Source organism: Neophocaena asiaeorientalis, unplaced genomic scaffold (genome assembly GCF_003031525.2).
Source record: "Neophocaena asiaeorientalis asiaeorientalis breed wild unplaced genomic scaffold, Neophocaena_asiaeorientalis_V1.1 scaffold46, whole genome shotgun sequence".
In the NCBI taxonomy this organism is placed as follows: domain Eukaryota; kingdom Metazoa; phylum Chordata; class Mammalia; order Artiodactyla; family Phocoenidae; genus Neophocaena; species Neophocaena asiaeorientalis.
This window is the reverse complement of record NW_020175393.1, coordinates 7,341,503-7,365,208: the sequence shown is the minus strand read 5'-3', so window position 1 is coordinate 7,365,208 and position 23,706 is coordinate 7,341,503.

The window sequence follows — 23,706 nt, the reverse complement described above, 5'->3', positions numbered from 1 at the left end:
TCCAACCTACCAAGGCTGCAGCTCCCTGCAGGGCAGATCTGAGGCAGGAGCTCCCTTTCCAGTCTGCTCTCAGATGGTCCCCGAGTCTGGAGGAGGAGATGGGGGCTGGTGCTGAGGAGGATCTCAGGGTGTGGTAGAGGCAGTCAGGGTGTGCTGGGCAGGACCTCCAGCCCCACCCCGTCCCTGGGCCCCCATATTACTCCTGGAGCTGCCCCGACTGCATTATTGTCTCTCAATCCCCTCTTCCCTAGCGGACTGCAGCCAATTCCTTATTCCCACACTGCAGTTCAGGAGGCATTCCAAGCTCCTTTGAGTGCCCAGCCTTGAGCACGCAGTCCCCAGGGATAATGATAATGACAGCAATTTACAGTCATTGCTTTTAAAATTCTCTCAACAACCCTAATCAGGTAGACATGGTTATCTTCCTCATCTCATGGAAGGGGCATCTAAAGCACGGAGAGATTCAGTAACTTGTGCAAAGTTGCACAGCTGTTACCAAGTCCAAACTTGTACTGCTCGCCGCATGACAGGGCAATAAACTGAGAAACGAGTTGTTGGGACAGGGAATAGTGATTTTATTCAGAAATCCAGCAAATGGAGAAGATGGTGGACTAGCTTCGCAGAGAACCACCTTACCCTCGTTAGAATTCGGGCTTCTCTTATAGTAAAAGAGGAGGGGGTGTGATTGATCGCTGCAGACCTCTTGGTGTCAGAATCCTTTGTCCTTGCAGCTGTCCCTGTAGGTCCAGTCACGATGTTCCTATAAACCTCTAACAAAACAAATGTTATTGTCTGTTCTGCAACTTTGTATCTCTATATGAATGGAACAGTGTTATACCTTTAAAGGTCAGAGCCTTGAGAATGGGCTATCCTGTATATTTCAAGCTACAGGCAACATTCTTGTAGCAAAAGCAATGGAATGCAAAGGTGAAAGTAAAAGAAACAGATCCGGGCTTCCCTGGTGGCGCAGTGGTTGGGAGGCCGCCTGCCGATGCAGGGGGCGCGGGTTCGTGCCCCGGTCCGGGAGGATCCCGCATGCCGCGGAGCGGCTGGGCCCGTGAGCCGTGGCCGCTGGGCCTGCGCGTCCGGAACCTAAAAAAAAAGAAACAGATCCAATATGGAGTCAGATTTGTTCTTCCCTATTACACAACTAGTAAGTAGCAGTCTTAAGTTGAGCCCAGGCCACTGGCTCCAGAGTCTACACTGTTTGCCACGAAGCAACTCTAGGACATGAGAGGTAAGGGCCCTAAGCTCGGGGAGCTTATGCTGGGGTGGGGAGATCAGGAATATCTGGGCCTCCAGAGAGACAGATGGCATTTTGCCAGGAAAAGATGGCGATCAGAAGAGGGCATCCCAGGTGGAGGCAACCGACAGTGCAAAGGTCCAGAGTGTGGGGGAGAAAGGGCTGTTCAAGGAAGAGGGAATGGCCCCAGCTGCCTGTCACTTCTACGGCCTCGCCCACCCTGGAGAAGCCTGCCTTTGGGGCTTCAAAATGACAACCTTCCAAAAATAACTTACCTTCAGCTTTCTCTCTGTCTTTGCTCAGTGATTCACATGTTCCTCAAGGTGGTAGTAAAGTAGATTAGTTCCATAACACAGAGACTGGGGAAATTGTGCGTGCCCACGTGTGTGTGTGTGTGTGTGTGTGTGTGCGTGCATACGTGTGTGCGTGTGCATGCTGGGGTGGGAGGTGGCAGGAAGGAGACCTGGTAGAGTGAATGTGGCATCTGGCTTGGGATTAAGCATTTTCCTCAAGTCTGTTCATTACCTGCCGTGAGCAAAGCCAAGTGGTAGAGGCTGGTGAGGGCAGGGCAGGAGGGGTGTGCCTGGTTGTTCTCGACGTGCTCTCTAAGTAGCTCAGAATCTGCTGTCCTGGTCACTCTCAGGAGGTTAACGAGACAATGAACATCTCTGGGTCAACTGTTATGTTATCCAGCATCCTTTGTAAGAGCCATCTATGCAATCAATCCCTCCTGGAAGGACAGACGTCTCTTTCTGAACTCCGAGCAGAGACCACCCTCTTTGCAGGAGAAATTTCATCTCTCCAGATGAGTCTGTTGGCCTCTTTTTATCTGCTCCTGTGACCTATATAACCTAAGCGTCCACATCTAAGGGATTGCATCCTGTAAATTTAACGCTGCTCTGTGTAATGAGTTCCAGAAAACAGAGAAGCCCCAGTGGAAATTTCCATTGAGGCTCAGCATAACCATTCTTCCCGGAAAAATACTCTTGGACAAGGTAAGAGGAATCCTTGTTTGCCTGGAATCTTAAAGAGAAGAGTGCTGGTGGGAGGAGCCCAGGAACTCTTGTTTCTCCAGGAGTTTCCAGAGGTTTGGAAGACCTTGAGGTCACTGACTGTTCTGGCAATAAGCACGGCATCTGCAGAACTGAGGATTCATGGTTGAGAGATGAATGAACTCAAGCCCGCGCCCTTTTGAGCACAGCAGAGGAGGCGTTAGGAATAAGCACCACTGCGTTCAGGGTGGACTGGTGGTGAACACATGGGGTGCGTGCGCCCAGAGGCTGAGTGTGGAGGGACTCCCTGCCTGAGGGTCAGAGGTGAGCCTTCTGCAAGGTAGTTATTGGTTCTGGATCTAAGAGGTCAGCAAATCTCCCCCAAATGAGAGCTCTTAACTACAATGTATTTTCCTTTTTGCCTGGGCTACCAGGACATTCACAGGGAAAATTAGTGTTCAGCTGGTGACTAGACATTTCAGGTACGTGACATATCTATTAGTGGAAGCTTTGGGTCCTTGTTAAAATTGTGCTGGGGGAGAAAAAAGGATGGAGGCAACATATAACACTAAAATAGAAGTGTTTTTTCAGAATTAATCTTTAGCCTCAAAGAGTGACTCTTCGTGAGGCCCTGGAGAGGAGAGGGTGGGGAACCACACAGTCAGTCAAGGGAGTCTTTGCACCCCTCTGCCTGGTGTGTGGTGTTCCTCTGCTTCCCTCATGCTAATCCTCACGTGGCACCTCTAATAAGCCCGCACCCCAAACAGTTCTAGGCCCTCCACGTTCTCCAGGCTGTCTCCTATCCAAGCCCATTCATTTGTTCATCCATCAGTCCATCGATCTATCCGCCCCCCCACCCCCCTCCACTCTCAGCAAACACTGAGCACTCTTCCTCTGTCCCAGGACAGGGCTATGCATTGACTAAGAATTGGGATCTGCCTTTCAGTAGCCTTTGCATCCAGTAAGGGAGAAGATTTACCAATGGGTAAGTTCAAGAGATGTTAGGACAGTGGAATAGTAGTCAATTTAGGGTTCAGAGAAGAGGGAGCATGGACTTTGGGACCAGGCTGTCTGGGTTTGGAATCCTGGCTTCATCACTTATTAGCTGTGTGACCATGGGCAAATTACTTAACGTCTCTGTGTCTCAGTTTTCTTAGCTGTCAAATGGTATTCCATTGGACCTGCCTCAGAAGGTTGTCCTGGTTATCTCCCGCTGCCTAACAAAGTACTCGTGCCATTTTATTATACCTCATGATTTTGTGGTCAGTTACTCAGGCAGGGCTTGGCTGCTCGGTGCTTTTGCCCCACGTGGCATCAGCTGAGGTCACTCAAGGGTACTTCAGCTGGAAGGTCCCAGATGGCTTCACTCACGTGTCTGGCACCTCGGCCAGGATGGCTGAAAGGCTGGGTCCAGCTGGGACTGTCCACCAAAGCACGTGAATGTGGTCCCTCCGGCATGGCAGTCTTGGACTAGTCAGACTCCTTCCATGGAGGCCCAGGGCTGCCAAAGAGAGTGCACCAAGAGATGGAGGTGGAAGCTGCTGGTGTCTTCAGGTCTGGTCTAGAAACTGGCACAGTATCACTTCCACCACAATGTACTCATCAAGTGGACCCAGGGCCTGCCCAGGTGCAAAGTGAGAAGACTTAGACTCAAACTCTCCAGTGGGAAGAGTGGAAAGGATTTGTGGCCATTCTTGAAGCATCGCAGTTACCCGAAGATGAAATGAGTTAATATGCGGAAAGCAGCTAGAGCGGTGACTGACAGCAAAAGGGACATACAAGTGTTTGTCGTTGTTGCTTTAATTACCGCCCCTGGGCTGAGTCTTAATAGATGAGTCTGTGCTCTCTTGACAGACAGCCATGGGGAGCTGGGGAATGGTGGGTTTCAGACGGATGGTGTTACTAGCACGTAGTCGTGTTTCGTGGGCAATCTTGTGAGAGTCCTGGTCTTTGCTAATTCAAAGTAGATGATCAGACCTACTGATATATGCAAAACATGTAAGTGACTGCTAACGAACAGGTCTCACATCCCTCCCAGGGACAACCAGGGACCCAGCCTGGTGGGAGACCCAGAGGGCAGGATGGCTTGGAGGCCAGCCCCCTCACCCAGGACGCGTGGGCTCAGCTCCGAGGTGCTCACAGACCCAGAAACACACGGATGAGCAGACACGGCTCTGGGCCGCCTGCCTGGGCTCCCCCTCCCAGAGCCCACCGCTTAATTGGAAAGGGCCATTTCAACATCTTAGCAGAAAATGGAGTTTTTCTTTCCTTGATGTCGTGATTTGACTGGGGGTTAGCAAAGCATCAGTGAATCCTAAATGTCTATTTTAAAAAATCAAGCCTTCATTTCAGCTTGGTACAGGGCTCTGCTCTCCCTTTGTGGGAGGAAAGATAAAACGCTTTCATGCACGTCCTTCTGTCTTGAATGCGGGCTGGTTAGACATCTCTGGTAATGGCTGGGCTGTGCCAAAGATTTTCTCTCTTCCCAGTAGCAGTTCCTGCCTTTAAACGGCTTCCACGGGGAAGAGCCATAACACACATGCAGAACAGAGGCTGAGAAAGGCTTCCAGGAGGAGGGCTTGTTTCCGAGGGGCAGGTGCAGCTGTGGCTTGAGCCAAGCTCGGTCCCTCACATCAATTACCTTATGGAATCCTTACTAGGCTGCGGTGAGGGGTGGGGGGAGAAATGAGGGTTATTTTTACTGCCCTTTATAGTTGAGACATCTGGAGCCCAGAAGGGCTGAGTGGACCGGACCATCCAAGGTCACACCCCTGGCAGGGTAGAGTGGGGGCCGAGCAACTCCTACCCAAGTGTGTCTGACTCTGTGCTTTTACTCTGCCAGGAAACATGGGGGTCCTCCCCCACCTCCTTGTCATTCCCTTCACCCCATTACTAACCCTTGTACAGATGCGGACCCACTCTGGCGGGGGCCCCCCACTCTGAGCGGACCAGTGGTGGGTGCCACAGCTTGGTGATGTGATTTACCTAGGAAGACCCCAAAGCATGGCATGTACTGACTCTGAATGAGAGCACGGAACCAGGGTGGGCGCACAGGGTGTGCTGAAGGGGAGGGAAGGGGGCGTTTTGAGAGCCCTAGAGGAGGGGAGGGAGGACGGCAGAGGACACCTCATGGTGCCATTCTGAGAGCCAAGAGCTGTGGGTCCACAGCCCAGCCATTTCACTGAGGCATCACTGCATGGCCTTGGAAAAGCCTTGTCTCCACCAGCAGCCTCAGGCTCTTCATTTTAAGGTTGAGAGACTGTGCTTTAGGCTTTCTGATGTCCCTTTCAGTCCTGAGACTCTGGGAGTTTATCAGTGCTGCTAAGCACAGCTGTACTACCTGCACAACTCCAGGTAGGTGCCACTGGCAGACTGCAGTGTGAGTCTGCATCCCATTCCACGGTCCTGGAGTCTATAAATGGGGATATAGATAGGACATGAGATCAGAGAAGAGGGGAGAAGTTCCAAGCAGAGGGTGGCCTGTGACCACATTTTTCTCCAATCGAGAGCCAGACAAGTATTTATACTGCACAAAGGAGTGGTCACGTAGGTGTGTCTGGACCTGTGGCGAGACATCTCTGGGGTTTGTCACTGATCACACTCAGCAGCCACATATGAGCGTGACCGCTTTGATTGGCTCTGGTTTAAAAGCACAGTGTTGGCTCGCTAGGGAGAGACCTCTTTGACGGGTCTAAGATGTGGGGCCTCCAGTTTTCAGAGGCAGCTTCCTACGGGAAGTCTTCCCTGACAGTCCTGTAAGCGTGAGGCTCCTCAGCCACACTGCCTGCAAGGATTTTGTATTTGGTTAGTACCTGCTGATAACTATTGCCGCAAGGAAAACAACTGCGTCTCCCCTCAGACCTGGGCTCCCCGAGGGCGGGGCCGTGTCTCCCCTCAGACCGAAGTTTCCCTGCCATCGGAAAGTGTGTCTCCGTCCTTCATTCATTCATTTGATATTGACCGAGGACCTATTTAGTGCCAGACGCTGTTCTAGGCTCTCAGAACATTATACTGATAAACAGCAAACAATTCTTGCTATTGCTAAGCGCTAAGAAGCAGGGTTGTGTGACTGGTTCACCCGGGGTGTTTTGGGAAGGCCTTTCTGAGCTGCGAGATCCAGCAATAAGGAGGAGACAGGCGTGGGAAAGTCTGGGTGAAAAGCATTCCAGGCAGAACCAACCACAGGGCAAAGGCCCTGAGGTGGGAGGAAAAGAAAGGTCAGGATGTCTGGGCATAGCGAGGCCTGACTGCCATCCCGTGGGGTCTCCCGGAGCTTTCTGTGGCTTCTCCGTGGTATGGGCTCTGGGCTGTGTCCCCTGCCCGCCTTCCTCTGCTGCCCCAGGATATCACGGAGGAAGTGTCCTGCCAGCGCGATGCCCTTCCTGCAGCCGCCCCCGGCCGCCCGCCTCTCCAGCCACACTCTGGACTCCCTGCCCCCAGCCTCCTTGCTATTGCAGACCTGCTCCCCTGAGCTCAGCCCCTCGTGTCCTGTTCCTTAGAGCCATCTTAAGCAAGCAAGGAGAAAACCTCCTTGACCTGAATTTTGGATTTACAGACAGGGTGCCAGAGAAACATGTAGCTGGGCAGATTCAGGAAGGCCCTCACCTCCAGTCGTCCCGACTTTCTCCAGCCCCCCAGTACAGACATCCCATAACAGAGGCCAGTAAGTGCCTGGCCTTGTCATGTCCCCCGCAAATGGGCCGTTAAGAGGCCAGGCTGGGAAGTCACACTGAGCCATTGTTGAAATCTGTCGAGTGATTTCACCTCTCAGGTCCTCCGTTTCCCCAGATGTAAAATGGGAATAATGGCACGTACGAGGTAGGATTGAAATTGGATAATAGATACTTGGGAGGGTAACGCTTGATTAATTATTGATTACTGTGGGTAATGCTTATCGTTTGCATGCCAGGCGCCATTCTTCATTTTTATAAGCAGTATCTCATTTAAGCTTCATAGCCCAATGAGGCACGCACGTTATCATCCCCATTTCTGAAATGCAGACACTGAGGTACAGGGAGGCCACCCAGCTGTTCAGGAAAGCTACCGGAGAGTGGTCCACAGCCAGGGCTGGCACTGTCTCCCTAGGGGATGTGTGGAGATACGAGTGTGTGGTTTTGGGTTGTCACAGTGGCTGGGGCCATCTTGCGGGGTTGGGGGGCAGTGGGGATTCCTCGTGAATGTGCCCCCTGGGGCAATGTGTGGACTAGTCCTACACAGGAAGAACTGACCACCCCAAGTGCCAACAGACCCCTGTTTTGAGAAACACTGATTCCAGAACTACCCCTAATTAACAGAAGAAGGATTGAGTCCCAGGTAAGGTGACTAGTCCAGGCTCACCTGGTGCATCAGGGCAGAGCTAGGACCACAGACACATCCTCACCTCGACCATCACTTCACGGCGCAGAGCCCACGCCAGAATTTGAACCACGTTCAGGGTCAGGCCAGCCGGCAGCACTGGGCTGGTGTGTCCCTCAAAAGCCACCGGGTGTGGCCTGTGATCCCCTTTCCCAGCCTGAGGAGGGACCCCCTCACCCAGCCCTGGCTGTGGGATCTTCCCGGACCGGGGCACGAACCCACGTCCCCTGCATCGGCAGGTGGACTCTCAACCACTGCGCCACCAGGGAAGCCCGCTCCTCTCATTTTGGATGTGTGTGTTTGTGTGGGCAGATGGACTGGCTCTCCTCTCTTCTTGCCCCAGGGAGTTGGTTTGTTTCCCACTTGGTGGGAATACAACCACTATAACCCTGGCCTCTGTCTATCCAGCTCTCAGGCCACAGGTGGATCCACTGCCTATGAAATCTGGGTTGGGGGACATCTGCTGAGTCCTCTGTCCCCAAACCTCTTCCTGAGATTTCCTTGCCATTCATGTGCTTGAAATTTTACCATCAGAGATTCATTTCTTTGTGACCTGGCCTGGGGTGGTGGGTGGGTGATCCCTCTTTTCTTTTCTTGTTCCCTAATTGAATCAGGATTATTTTCATTGTAAATGAAAGTTAGAACACTTGGCTTGGTCTCAGGTGATATAATTGAATGAATTATTGAAAAGCTCAGATTATTGAAAAGTCTCTGGCTTCAGGCATGGTTTGATCCAGGGGTTCTCCTTGTTAGCAGGACTCTGGCCCCATTTTGTTGTGATTCCCTGGGCTCCACTCTACTCCTGGGTCAGTTTTCTCTTCTGACCACCCTCCCCTCAATCCCACCACATTGGTGGCTACAGAACCATCTGGAGATAAACAGCTTCTCTCTGAGAGGTTCTGATAAAAGAAGGAGCTTTGGAGAAGCACGCCCCCCCCATACATCTCATAACTCATTGGCCCAAACTGGGTTATGTATTCCCTCTACTTCCCTCCCCCAGCAATCACTGTGGCCCAGGTGATGGAATCAGTTATCCCTGGGCAGTGTCATCGTATTTATTACATAGCAAACTATGGTCCTTGGGCAGAGAGAACCTTCAGACCGTAATGCAGACCTGCAAGCTGGGGGAGGGAAAGCGGCAGGAACGCCTCAGACCACCATTCACCAGGTCACACACAACGGCAGCATCTCAGGCCGCCCAATGGGGAGCTCCCCAGCAGACTGCCCATTAGACGAGTCCGGCTCCGGGCAGAAATGGCCAAGCCCCAGCACCTGCCCAGCAAAACCCAAACGCTCCCAAGATAAACTCCTGATGACGTGATAATAGCAGTCACCCTGTAGAATCCCACCTGTGCATATCAGCAGTGGAAATGTCATCATCAGCGGGCATCCTGGTTAAAACAGCCCAACAGGTAATTTGCTGCGGCTCAGATGCTAAAACACGAATGTAAACAGGTTCCAGTGGCCAATGGAAAAACACAGCGCGAAATGCTTTTCCTCACCTTCACCAGGGAAAGTCCCAGAAACGCTGAGCATCCCTGGTCTTCCTCTCCTACTCCAGCCACTTTGGGCCACTGTGAAGGAAAATATACAGACTGGAGGGTTGCGGTGATCTGGGAGACGCAGCAGTGAGTGGTGGTGTGAAGCGAGATCTTAATTCCCTGCCCAGGAATTAAGCCTATGTAACCTGGATGAAAACCGGAAATCCTAGCCACCACACCCCTTGGCTCTTGCCCCCAGTAAAAAAATGCACTTCTCGTGGAGGCAAAACTGTAAAAACAGGTACAAAGTTTATTTTTAGAGACATAGCACAACAACACGTGGGAGAGCACACAGAGAAACCGTTTGTTAAGATAGAAGCGAGGCAGAGATTCTCACTCCGAGAGAAAGGGTGTGGGCGTTCTCCCTAAGGAGGAGGAGTGCAGTAAAGAGGCGGTCAAATCATTTATGCAGGGCGGTTCTTCCGGGTCTTTGTGTACCTTTGGCCAATTATCTGGTTTCTTTTTCCACACCTGACCTGCCTTAGGAGCCTCCCCCACATATGTGTGCAACTTTTTTCCAAGATGGATTTCAGCCCAGAGGCCTATGGGATGGCCTTAGCATCACATTATTATGGGGTGGTTCCACCTCCTTTTTGACCCCCAAGGAGCCTTTCTGCTCATGTGCTATACTTCCCTTGCCCCAAGGATGGGAAATGTATGACCTCTTGATCTTTTAACAGGGTTTAGTCCTACTCCTTCCCTGCCATAAAAATGTCCAACGTCTGGTTATTTACCTTATTTCTGTTGCTAGGTTTTGTATCGAGGTGCAGATCTGGAGATATAGACAGGAGTCAGGTCATAAATATGTAGTCCTGGAGCCGTTTGTCTCTTGTTTCAGAAATGTAAACAGGGGGCTGGTAATGAATGTCTGGCCTGAAGCCCAACTTCTTCTCACCCCAGAAAGTGTGAACAGGAAGCCAGTTGTAAATATCTAGCCTGGAGCCCGTCTATCTCCTGCCTTAGCAGGGGGCATAATTTTTTTCCTAAAACGAGCTATAACCCACCACCTACCCTCTCCCCAGCTCTGCCTGTTGGGCAGATGTGCTACGGTGACTACTGCCCACCCCTCACTGTGCCCACCCCTCAAGGGTAATTGTCTGTTTATTCTCCTCTTTCAGTCTCTGCCTGTCTTATTCTCTCTCATCTGCTTTTTCTCTATCCCATCTTTTTCTCTCTCCTTTTCCTGAGGTGGGTCTTCCGTGACTTTCCATTTTAACACGCTCACATCAGGAAGTTCTTTCTAAACCCTGGGCCAGACTTGGGGGTGTTTCCCTAACCCTAGGCCGGTCTTGGTGTGTCTGAGTCACATTTCCCCTCCTGCCCACACAGGGACTGTCCTTGCTGTGGTGATCCCAGTCTGGTCCTAGTGAAAGGTCAGGCTCCCCCAACAGGCAGATGGAGAGCAGCCCAGAGCCACCGCCAGCCCTCAGGGCAGCTCTGGGTAAACTAGAAAAGAGGTGCCCCTTCTTCGAGGTAGAGGTAGCTCCCGTGTCAGGATGCACATCCCAAGGGCTTCAGCCCCGTGCTACCCCTTGGCCAAGCACCCTGTATGCAGCACGTGGAAGACAGGGCTGCCAGGACCTATTTCTCTGTGAGACGCAGCTCTGGGGATGGGGACAGAGGGATGGCTGTGGACTAAGTGGGTTCTTCCCAACTGCTACAGAGGCAAAGTCCGGAGTGACCATCTGCAAAGGCTAGTGGCCATGGATTTCCCTGGGGAGCTTGCTTAACAGGCAGATTGCTGGCCCTGCACCCAGGGAACCTGCCGCAGCGGGTTTGGCCTGGGCCCTGAACCGAGCTCCCCGGGTGATTCTGATGCCGCCCATACTCTGAGAGTCCCCGGTTCCCCAGAGCAGAGCCTTTGCAGATTTGTATCCCAAGAATGAACACATTTTACCTCTCACCCCCAAAATAAGGGTATTAATTTGTAAGTTTTATACATGTAATACTGAAAGCTACGACATGAAGTAATAGAAGGAAAACATTTTTTAAAGGTAAAAGTAAATACAAATAGGAATTGTACCATTTCCTCCCTGCCCCCCTCAATTCTGCTTTCTAACCCTCTGTGCTCCCCACTTTGGAGACCATGGCCACAGGGACTGGGAGAGGAGATTTAACCACTGAGAATGATGCCGAAAACTCAGCCTCTGTGCGCAAGTGCCGAACTGAACCTCAGAGACGGAGTTCTGGGTGAAGTAGCAAAGAATAGCTTTATTGCTTTGCCAGGCAAAGAGGGACACAGCGGACTCATGCCCTGAAAAACTGTGCATCCCAACCCGGGAGAATTTGGTGAGGAGTTTTATGGCAAGGGTTCAAGGGCGGAGTTGCTGATAAGGGTCAGAGTGGGAGGGGGCGTTGCTGCAGTCCTTTAATCTGGTCTCAGGTGGTCTCCTGATGAGCTTTTCAAGGTTATCAAACTGTGATCGTCTCTGGAATGAATGCTGACGTCTTCCGTTTGTTGGGGGTTTTAGATCTGTAAAGAGCTCAAGATATTTTTATGTGTATCTCTCGAGGCGGCACTAGGACCCTGCTTCAAGGCTGCCCTGTTGTTTCTTGCCTGCTCCTCCCTTGTCTCTGCATCCTCCCCCTTCCCTGGTTAGCAACTGTTTGAAAGGTTTCCAGGCCCAGGAGCCCCACAGGGTCATGCTCAGTTTCAAGATCATGAGCCATCTCCCCCTTATGGGAGGAAAATGAGGAGGTTTTCTCAGGAGGAAACCCAGACGCTTATGATCAGGGTGAAACCTCAGGCTCCCCTTCCCTCCACTGTGAATTCCTCGTGATTCTGCTGCCTTTGGAGGGTGTGGGGAGCTGTGGCGAGCCATGGTGGGGCACCCCCTGACTCCCGAGGTGCTCCCTGACTTCCCGTGCTGCGGGCCGTTCTCCTTTCTCTCTCTAACGTTGGATTCCGGCCACTGTGCTGTGAATCAGGCCTGTGCTGATTTAGTGGCGAGTCCTGTTTCGGGTGACATGCTTCCTCACCTGTGAGGTGAGAGGGGTGGGCTGAGTGATTGCTTGGTCTCCTTCCAGCCCCGACGAGCGAGGCTCCCATCGACCGTGGTGGCGCCATTCGTGAGTGGGAGAGTAAGTGGCGGCCTTGGAAAAGACTAGGAACGAAAAGGGAAAGCTGGTTAGTAAGGAGATAACCATGTTCCAACCAGTTCTTTGGGAGAGAAAGGCATGGGAGGGTCAAGGGTCCCCACAGCAAAGGCAGCAGGACTTGGTCTAGGTGCTGCAAGCAGGATCGGCAGTCACTTCATCCGAATTCTAGTCCGGACTTTGCCTGGAGCAAGTTTCCTTGATCAATTACTTTTTTTTTTTTTTGAAGTATAGTTGCTGTACAATATTATATGCTACAGGTGTACAATATAGCGATTTACAATTTTTAAAGGTTATACTCCATTTATAGTTATTATAAAATATTGGCTATGTTCCCCGTGTTGTACAATACATCCTTGTAAACCAGTTACTTCTTTTTCCTAACCTCAGTTTTCAAAAAAGCAGGATTGGGCTAGATGATCACTATGGATGCTACCATGGGTGTAGTCTAAAATGGACTTTTCCAAAATGCGGGCCGTGAAAAAATTTTAATTATTTGGTGAGGCAGGGTAGGGCATGGCAGAATAGGAAGTTTCCTTGAAACTTTTGTTTCAGGTGTGTGTGTGTGTGTGTGTGTACGTGTGTACGTGTGTACGCATGCGTACTGGGTCGCTGTGCCAGTCCATGTCCCAAGAGGAAACAGAAGACACACTTCAATGAGAATAATTGGCACCGGGCTTCACGGACTGTTTACAAAGGTGGAGAATAGGGAAAGCATGGATGCAGGACCAGGGGCTGGCAGCAGTAGGGCTGCTACCACCCCTGAGGCAGAAGGAACGTAGGGAGGGAGTGCTTTCCAGAACCCAACAGGGGAGTCCTATAGAAAAGGCCACTTTGAGAGGAGCCACAGCCTTTTATGGAGGGACAGCCAGGCTGCTGCAACCCAGCAGGAAGGAAGCCAGGAGGGAAAATACCCCTAGCTTCACTCTCCATCCTTCCATGTCCTGCTGGAGCTACCCACTCGCAGAGCCTCCCAGAGGCCAGAGGGCAAGAAAGCCACGGGCGCAGTGCCCTACAGCTCCTGGGGCAGAGGGATCCCAAGGGGCAAAGGGACAATTTCCAGCCCAGGGAGATGTCACATCTATATCTTCCCATGGATTGCAGTCAAGTGCTCTTAAAAACCATCGTCCATTGGAGACCAAGGTGGCCTTGGGAGCCTGCATGGGTTTGAAGGCAGCCAGAATTAGGCTTGGATCCTGGCTCTGCCACCTGCAGGCTGCCTGACCTTGGACAGACTACTCACCCAAGGTGAGCCTTAGCCACCATACGTGTGAGAGCTGGGACCATGATGCTGGCTGTGCAGGTTGGCCACATGGGTTAGAAATAATAACTGAGAAATGCCAGGCACCTGGGACGTTCAGCATCACTCCTTTGCTCTAAGCGTGACAACAGGAATTAGTCACAGCCCTTTCTAAGCACCCGGGTGCCTGTCTCTGTTTCTTTAAGCAGCACCCTTGTACTGGATGGTCCTTCTTTCCTCTCCATCCTCGCCGCCCAGCCTTTGGTTGCTTCATTTCTTCTGCAAGCAATTGTTGATGAAATGATTTATAAATTACAAGGTGTTTACTGCCCTTGGAGAAAGCACAGACCACTTATCAACAAAATTTACTGAGACATTAAGTGGTAAGAAGGATTAAAGCCCAAGGAAGGACCCGGAACGGGAGTAGCTTTCCTGGGGAGCCTGAGGTCAACGTGTATTTTCACCGTTATTCCCACTTGCAGTGGCAGCTCCTGGAGGCGAGGAGCCTGCTCTGCTCAGAGGAAAGACAGCCAGGGAGTTTCCTTTGCACCTGCACTGTGACTTGGGTTGAACCTAAGGCCTCCCTTGCTCCTGCTCTGGGGGCCCAGTCCCTTTGATTTTGTTGGGGAAAAAAACCCCCAGAATCAGTGTGTTTCTCTCCTTAACAAGCACCGGGATTCCTTTTTCAGGGCAAATCAAAGCAGACTGCTCAGTCTTCCATTAATTGACTACATCTTATCGGAGCCTCAGTTTCCTCAACTGGAGAGTGAAAATGGTAACTCCTGCTTTATGGGATGGCTGTGAAGTGTAGAAATAAGTACCTAAAGAGCCTGGATCGAGTCAGTGAATGGAGATTCTGGTGGGGCCTCTGGGTAAATTCTCCCAAGGATAACAGCTCTGATCAGCCTCCGCAGGCAGCCGTGGCTCTTCCTCTGTAAGCAGGTCAGCTTGATTTGCAGAGATTCTCCCTTTGCTGATGCCACTGGAGGCTGCCTACGGCTCTGCTGAAAGGCAGTGATAATTACACCTGGTGTGGGATTGGGGGGAAGTGTGGTGGGAGACTGCTCTGCTGTGTGGTATGTGCTCATTTGCATTAAGATCAGAAGCATCGTGGGCCTGCGTGTGTGTGGGCGTGCACACACACACATATACTTGTGCAAGACTGCAACTGAGGCTTGTCATTGGTGCTTTGGTAACAGATGCAGAGGATCAGGGGAGCAAACCAGGAGCACTGACTCTAAAGGGATGACACTACGAATGGCTCAGAGGACATCCTTGTCCTTCGATGACCGTCCTGGGTGCTGGCTGAGAGCAGGGTTCCAAAACCAGACCGCTCAGGCTGGGCTCTAATCCAAGCTTTACCACCTTCCGGCTGGATGGCCTCGGGCAAGATACTTTAGCCTTTCTGTGCCTTGGTTTCTTTCATTGAAAATGGGGATGGAAGTGTGTCGTGATGATTTCATGAGTCAGTACAGGTCAGGAGGCTACAGTAAGGCCGAGCACATACTCTGCCTCTTCCATCGTCACTGTCATCAACATCAATCATCATCAATCTTCCTAAGACAGTTGTACAGTGAGAGGAAGCTTGGACTAGGGAAGGAAGAACTAAGATTCATTCAATTATTATTATTATTATTTTTCCAAATATATTATTCCAAATGGGATGTGAGATAAGTCATAAACATTCTTACACTTTACCAAAAGAGACAGAATAAAGTTCATGGGGAAAGGTGGGGAAGCGAGGGCAAGATGAGTGTACAGAATGACTCGGGGCGGGGGGGATCCTGTAGCGTTTCTGGAAGTGGGCCGTTATTGTGGCTTTCAGCTCCATAAAAATAGGATCAGCTGCAAAATTCACTGACAAAGGGAAGTCAGTCGCAGAATGGATGACCCCCCTCCCGCACAAACAGAAGGTTTAAGAAAAGAATTCAGAGGACAGAGAGTACATGCTATGAAATTCCATTTATATAATAAGTACAAAAACAGGCAAAACGAATCCATGCAGTTCCAAGTCAAGATAATTGTTACCTTTGGGAGTGGGGCAGTGAATAGGAAGATAGTAGGGGGAGGGTCCTGGGGACCCTGGTAATGTCCTATTTCTCGATTTGGGTGTGGAATTGTGAGAATTCATGAAGCTGTGCATTTATGATGTGTGTGTGTTTGTACGTATGTTTCACTGACAATTTCAAATAAAAGCGGTTGCTTGGTGGAAGCATAGCTTTTCAGTACACTGCATCTATAAGTAACACTTTATTGTTTTTGTTTTTTGTCTTTTTTTTAGTTTTATTGACGTATAGTTGATTTACGGTGTTGTGTTAATTTCTGCTGTACAGCAAAGTGACTCAGTTATACATATATATACTTTTTCATATTCTTTTCCATTATGGTTTATCACAGGATATTAAATATATTTTCCTGTGCTATACAGTAGGACATTGTCGTTTATCCCATAATAGTTTGCATCTGCTAATTCCAAACTCCCAATCCTTCTCTCCCCCACCCACTCCCCCTTGGCAACCAAAAGTCTGTTCTCTACGTCTGTGAGTCTGTTTCTGTTTTGTAGATAAGTTCATTTGTGTCGTATTTTAGATTCCACATAAAAGTGATATTATCTGGTGTTTGTCTTTCTCTGTCTGACTTATTTAGTGTGATAATCTCCAGGTCCATCCATGTTGCTCCAAATGGCAGTATTTCATTCTTTTTTATGGTTGAACAGTATTCCATTACACACACACACACACACACACACACACACACACACACACATACACACATATATATGTATATATAATCACACCTTCTTTATCCATTCACCTGTCGATGGACATTTAGGGGGCTTCCATGTCCTGGCTATTGTAAATAGTGTTGCTATGAACATAGGGGTGCATGCGTCTTTTCAAATTATAGTTTTGTCTGGATATATGCCCGGGAGTGGTATTGCTGGATCACATGGTAGCTCTGCTTTTAATTTTTTGAGGACCCTCCGTACTGTTTTCCATAGTGGCTGCACCAGTTTACATTCCCACCAACAGAGTAACACTTACTGGTAATGACAGAAATAGAGAGCTAGTCGTCGCTGACCGTGTGCTCTGTCCACTACACGTTTCCCTCGCAGCTGTCCTGTGAGGTGGGGTGGCCCTCCACTTTTACAGACGGGGCAGCTAAGGCTTAGCGAGGTTAAATAACTTCCCTGCACCCCCAGAGCTCTTCCTGGCAGAACACACTGATTTGTGTGTCCTTCCCCCGCCTCCACCCCACACCTAATAGCGAACGCCTCTTAGATACAGCACAGAATCTGGCGCACAACTGAAGCTCGAGAAATGAGGGAAGGAGGGAGGGAGCGAGGCTTGTCATTGCATTGTCACCAGTCACCCAGTCTTGGCATTCTGAAATCATTTTTGTCTCCCCTCTAATTCCAATTGTACTTAAAGGCCGTGCCAAACAGCACGTAATTGCTTTCTGTTGCTAGGTCTAAAACGTTCTGTCACCCGGGCCTGCGCCTCCAAGCTGCACAATTGTTTGAAGTGATTGAGGAGCGAAGAGAGCTACTTCTGCTCCCCACGGGAGAACCTGGGTGGGAGAGGGAGGAGGGGCAGATGTGAACTAGGGTGGGGGAGGGGTGGGGGGATGATGCCTGCACCTAGCTGCTTTCCACCTGCCCAACCGCTTAGCTTCTTAACCCAGCACCAGGAGGTAAAAGTGAGTGAATGGCCCCCAAGTGGGAACGTCTCCTGCCTCACCCCACCCCAGGGTCTCGCTTCTGTCCCAGTCCTGTGCAGTGGCCCTTTCCCATCCTATTGGACTCTGTCTGAATTAAGGTCAACAATTAGCCCAATTTGTGGCCGATTCCTCACAGAGCCTGCGTGTGCACTCTCCCTGCCGGAAGCCTTTTTCTCCTGGGGAGACTTTAGTGGACAGCAAAAAGCTCCAGGTGGCGTCCCAGTCCTGGGGAGAAGGGACCCTCCTCTGATCCCAGAAGCTCTTTACACGTCCCTCTGGAATTGTCGGGGACAGGGCTTTCCTGCCCTTTGGGAGGATCCTGTCTTTCTGCCACTGCTTATGTTACACTGAGTCAACATTCAATGAATAATAGATTATAATAACAATAACTTGAGGAAATTTATGCCCTAGCTTCAACGGGGTCCAAAACATAAAGGGAAAACTCGCTGTAAATTATACCCTGGGACTAGCAAGTGAATAATGCGGGCGGCTTTCCCCAGAGACCTCCAAATCAACTCATTTAAATTAATAAATCTCACTCTCCTATGCGTCTTGAAATTGCCCAAAATATCCGCGTGAGGGAACAGAGCAATTAGAGTTCCTTCTTTGAGATGCTGTCTGACTTGCTGACTCTTATTCTGGCTGAACGTAGGGAAAGGGGAAAAGAAAAAACCCACAATAACATTGAATTCAATCCGACCAGCGGATTGCTTCTAAATGTACAAGCTGCCAAATAACCAAACTGACTGAAATTTTCACTTTCCAGTCACTGCTTTTGTCTTTTCTGGCCTAAAATCCCTGATATAGACCAGTCTTTCTTGAAAAAGTCCTTGCAGAGCTTAAGACCAGAAAATATGGTTTGTTCTCATAGGTCCCCTACTGAGGCCCCTGGAATTTGGGACTGAAATTTAAAATATTTAAGGCGATGGAGGGCTCGGGCACTGACCAGCCAGAGGGGGTGTGGCCTGCTCCCCGCCTCCTCCCCCCTCCCCCTCCCCAGCAATGTTAACTCTTTAGTTTCTGGATCTTAGGGTAGTCGGTGTTGGGGGTATCCTGGAAGAGAGTCAGGGCGGGGTGCTGGTGGGGATGAAAGCATTTTAATATCTCAACAGTGCAGAGGACTGACCATCAAGTCTGCTTCTACGTGCTCTGAACAGCTGGGGAGAGAGTGGGTTCTAATCTGCCTTTTCTGGGTCATTCATTTCTGTTCTTTCCCTCTCACCTAATTCTTCTTAGACTGTCCATAACCTGTTTTTCATCTCCACCCCAGTTCACCCAGCTTTGGTCCAATGCAATTTTGATGTTAACCATTCAGAGTTAGGTCAAACTCTATAAGTCAAGGGCAGAGTCGCCCAACAAGGCCGCCCTCACGTCAGACACTAGCCCCAGTTTTGAAGGGTCCTCAGAGCCACTGATATTTCTGACCAACTGGCCACAAACTCAGGGGTACCACTACCTCCTCAAGTTTGATAGTTCACTGGAATGACTCAGAACTAAGAAAAGCACTCTACTTATAACTACAGTTTTATTACAAAGGATACAGACCAGGACCAGCCGAAAAAAGAGACACAAGAAGTCTGGGAGGGTCCCAAATGTGAAGCTTCTGTGTCCTCAAGGTGCAACACTCTTGCAGCCCATGTTGAGTGTTACGAACCCGAGAAGACCACCTGAACCATAGTGTCGAGGATTTTATTGGGATTTCATTACCTGGGCACGATTAAAACAGTGGCCATGTGATTGAACTCAATCTCTAGTACTCCGCCCCTTCTAGGAGGTTGGGCTGAAATGTGGCTCAAAGCCCCACCCATCTAATTACATATTTCATCTTTCTGGAGTGACCAGCCCCCATCCTGATTCATCTTGTGAGCATGAACTCAGGTGTTGTCTAAGGGCCCACTATGAATAGCATGGGAAATTCCAAGGACCCAGGAACGAAGACCTGCCAAATTCTTTATTATATAACATACGGTTTAAATGAACATGCTTTATCGGAGGCCTAGCTTCTGTGTCCATTAGGTGTGTCCTAGAAGGCTATCGTATCTTTGTGTGTGTGTGAGTGTGTCTGAGAAAATACAAGGAGTCAGGACTGGCCGATGAAGCAGAGAGAGCCTTGGGTTGGAAGATGAGTCCTAGTCTTGGGTTGGGTGGAACGTTATCCTCAGGGAGGGGCAAGGGCAGTAGTAGTTGTGCCACCAAGAACAGCTGTGTGCTCTTAGGAGTTTGCCCACAGGCTGGAGGAGAGTAGCTCTGAGAGAGGACCAGAGGATGGAAAGAACTGGGGCGTAAGTGGGGACATGGAAATGGAATGGAATGGAATGTCAGAGTTGGGAAAGGCCTCTGTCCGTGGTCTTATGTGTGTCTGTGTGTGTACATGTGAACATGTATCTGGGCCTGTGTACACACGCATGAGCATGTGTAGAGGTAAACGGGAAGGAAAAGCTAAGTTGACATACCCTCCAGATCTGGGGTGCCATCCACTAGGATACAAACTGAAGCAATGGCCGACAAATGGCGCTCCTCTCACCACCACTCTTAATGAACCACTTAGGGAACTTTTGCTCCCTGTTCTCATAACCTTGAGCTCTGTCAGATTCCCAGGGAGGGAACACGCTTCCACCAGGGGATGCTGCACTTAAGCTATGACCACAGCATGGTCACTCTGGGCTCCTCCTGCCAGTGGACCAGCAAGCAGAGAAAGGAGTGACTCTGTACGTGGAAGTAATCGGCCCTGACCCCCACGGGGAGCTAGGGTTGCTGTTACCCACTGAGGGCAGGGAAGAGCTTGTCTAGAGCTCAAGAATTCACTGAGCTGTCTCTTGGGCTTCTGTGCCTGGTCACGGTAAAGACCACTGCAGCAATCGCAGCCTGACAAGGGCAAAGCAGCTGAGAGCTCAGACCCCTTGAGATAAGGTGCAGCAGTATCTCACAGGCAAGCAGCCCAGACCAGCTGGCCAAGGGAGAGGGAAGCTGAGGATGTGTGTTGGAGGAGGGAGGTGATGAGTATCAGTTTTGGTCTCAGGACCAGCTGCAACCACAGGGACTGTAGCGAATTCCACTTACCTTCCTGTGTTGAGTTTTGGCAGAGATTGTAGGCAGCCACCACCATGAAGGAAACCCTATGATGGGTTGGACATAGCAGAAGGCCCAAGAAGGCCTGAGTGGTTCAAGGGCTGGATTGTACCAGACACTTCACACCCTCTCATCCCCACTTCTCACTCCAGCCACTGCCGTGGCAGTCGGTCCTGTGCAGGCTACAGCCAGCTTCATGCAGGTTGCGATTTAACGGCCCTTACATAATGTACATCATGCTCTAGACCTCTTGCTTCCTGTGCTGGGACTTCTCAGGCCCTGAGGCACACGGATGCTGGCAGGAGCCCACTCGGCGGCACACACGGGCGACCCAGCAGTGTGTGGTAGTTAGGGCTGCGAGGCCACACTTGACCAAGAGAGCAAGGAAGGCAGTGGGGTGGTGCCGGCCTCTGGCACTCTCCGAGAGGAGAGTCCTGAGACGTCTTTCTCCCAGGACCCTGCCAAAACCAAACCCCGCCGGCCCTGGGCTGGTGGCCAACTCGTTGATGTATCCTCCTTCCTGCTTCTCCTCCTTTCCCATTCCCACTCTTCTGTCCTTCACTCTTCTCCATGGAATCACAGGTCAAATAAACCTCCTGCGGGCAAGCTTTTGTCTTAGATGCTTTTCTCCCCCGACAAGGCAGAATCTAAGACACTCCCTCCACACACTGTCCTCCGTAGAGAAGCCAGGGCCATTGATCCTTACATGAGTTAGATCACAAGTCTTCTGCTCCAAGCCCGGAGTCTAGCCATGCTCCTCCCTGCACGCTTGCGGTAGTCAGGGCCAGTTACCCACACTGGGAAAGCTGCTCCTCTCCTAGGAGGCCTTGCATGATCTGACCCCCCACTACTCTCTGACCTCATGCCCGACCACTTTCCCTCTTATCTACCCCCTTCCAGCCACTCCAGCCTCTCTGCCGATCCAGGAACACACAGGCAAGTCTCGCTGCAGGGTTTGTGCGGGCTCATCCTCCATACGTCTGCACAGACGACTGCTTCAATCTTTCCCTCCCTTCCTCCAGTATCATCTCAAGGTAGGGTGACCAGCTGTCCTGGGTTGCCTGGGACTCAGAGTCTCCCCAGAATGTGGGACTTTCCGTTCTAAAACCAGGACTGACCCAGGCAGATTGGCATGTCTGGTCACCCTCTTTCAATGAGACCTGCCTCTTCCATTTAAAATTTCAACCCCTCCCGGTTCCTTCCCCCACATCCCTGATTCCCACTCATTCTGCTCTTATATTTCTTTTCTTTCGGAGCATTTATCACCTCTAACGTGCCACATCGTTTACTTGTGTATTGGGCTTATTGCGTAGAGTATTCCCTGCTCTATCCCTGGTTTCCAGAAGAGCTGAGCACCGGGGTTCTCCAAGTGTGGTCTCAGCGGCAACATCACCATCACCTGGGAGCTTGTTAGAAATGCAGACTCTTGGGCTCCACCCTGATCCACTGAGTGCAACACTGGCGGGGGAGGGGGGCGAGCCCGGGAATCTGTGTGTGACCCAGCACTCCAGAGGATTCTAAGGCGTATCAGGGTTAAGTGTCACTGCCTGGGCACACAGGAAGTGCTCACTGAGGGAAGGAATGACTCCTGCAGGCAGATGCTCTTCATCCAATCTATAGACACAGGTTCTCCCTGGGTTCCTTCTCAGATCGCATCTGTGCATTGAGGATTTGTCACTTTGAGCCAAAGAGGGATTTCTCTTCAAGCTGCTTGAGAGCCCCGGGGGTCATAATTAACCCGGTACAGGCTGCCTAGGTGAAGTGAAAGGTGCCATGGTGCCCGCTTATCTCAGTATGTAGAAGGTGTTAAGGAAGCTGCTGTTTTCTCATGATCCCTGAGCTGTTTTTCCCTTCTTTGACTGGGGAACCTCAATCAGCACTATTATGGTAGGTTATTTCAAATGATCAAAAGGGGTTGGAGCAGGAGAGAGACATCTGAGGTTACCCTTACTGAGAAGTCAAACATTCTTGAACGGCAGCAGGAGAGATTAAGGCTAGACCTCAGGAAGGACTTTCTGAAAGCCAAGGAAAGCTATAAGGACCTAAGGAAATTATGAAATCCTCTCTCATAAATCCCTGAGTTGGGGTTGGTCTTATGTGTGGGCAGCGGAACTGACCGCAAAGCTTTCAGGACTCGGGGGGACAGATTGAGAGGTGGCTGCCTTTCAGTGAGGAGTCAGAGAAGCAGGGATTGTCCCGCACTCACCCGCCATGTGGTTTTGAACCCATTTTTCCTAGTTTCTCTACCTCAGGGTTTCTAACCTTGGCACCATTCACATTTGGGACTGAATAATTCCTTGTTTGAGGGGCTGTCTTATAGGATGTTTAGCAGCATCCCTGGCCTCTATCTTCTAGATGATAACAGCGTCCTCTTCCCCAATTGTGACAATGAAAATTATCTCCAGACATTGCCAAATGCCCCTGGGGGTGGGAGGCAGGGGCTCTACCTGTACTGCGAAGCTCGGAAGATCCATAAGGGCCTACTCAGCACCCATATCCCGTCAAATGGAGCAAACACCACCCCACGGCCTTTAGGGCAGCAGAATTATGGCAGGGCCTGGCTCCAAGCGATGGAGTAGTACATGGCTACCTCCTCACATGCACTGTGGGTCACTGCAAGGCCAGCCTGGCCCTGATTGGCTTTCTTTAAAACGCTTGTCTTCCGGACTAGCTGGCAGGGGCTTCAGTGGCCGTCTAGTCTGGGGAGTTCAAATTCTAACTGGGCTGGTGGGGGAGGTGACACTAATGTCACACACTGGGATCCCGCCCCACCCCCCACCCCCAATTTGAAAACCAGTACCCTGGGCCACACTTTCTCAGGAAACCAAGAGACCGATGTCATAGCCGATAGATGGAAATGTTACTGCCAGATTCCCAGTCTGAGCTATTTTTGAGGCATTATCTCCTGAAAGACTCTTTCAGGGGGAGGTGAATGAGGCAGGGTCTTGCAAGTGTAGGACTGGATCCTGTCTTTCTTTAAAATGTTGATGTTTTGTTCATCGTGGATAGTTTTTGCATTCGTTTTGATTTTTTAGAAATAGTGTGTTAAAATCCTTGGTTACTAGGTCTTTTTTTGGTGTCCCTCTGAAATTTCACACCCTAGCAAGTGTCTCACTTACCTCACTGTAATCCTGGCCCTAATCACCAACGTTTTACGATGCAGAACAGCAGGCCTAGGCGTGAGGAGCATGGCAAAGGGAGCAACCAAGGCTTAACCTGAAGGCCCAGGACCCCAGGTGTTGCAGAAGCCCCTGGGGGACAGCCCAGCCAGAACACACTGAAGATAAACTGGACAGAGCCTTCCAGCCCTAATCCTCAGTGAATTCATGGTTCTAGGATACTACACATCATCCATTTATTTATTCACAATCATTCTCAGAGGGCCTGCTCTGGGGCAGACATTGGAGGGACCAATAGGATGCCGCTCCCTCCCCCTCCACCCCAGGAGAC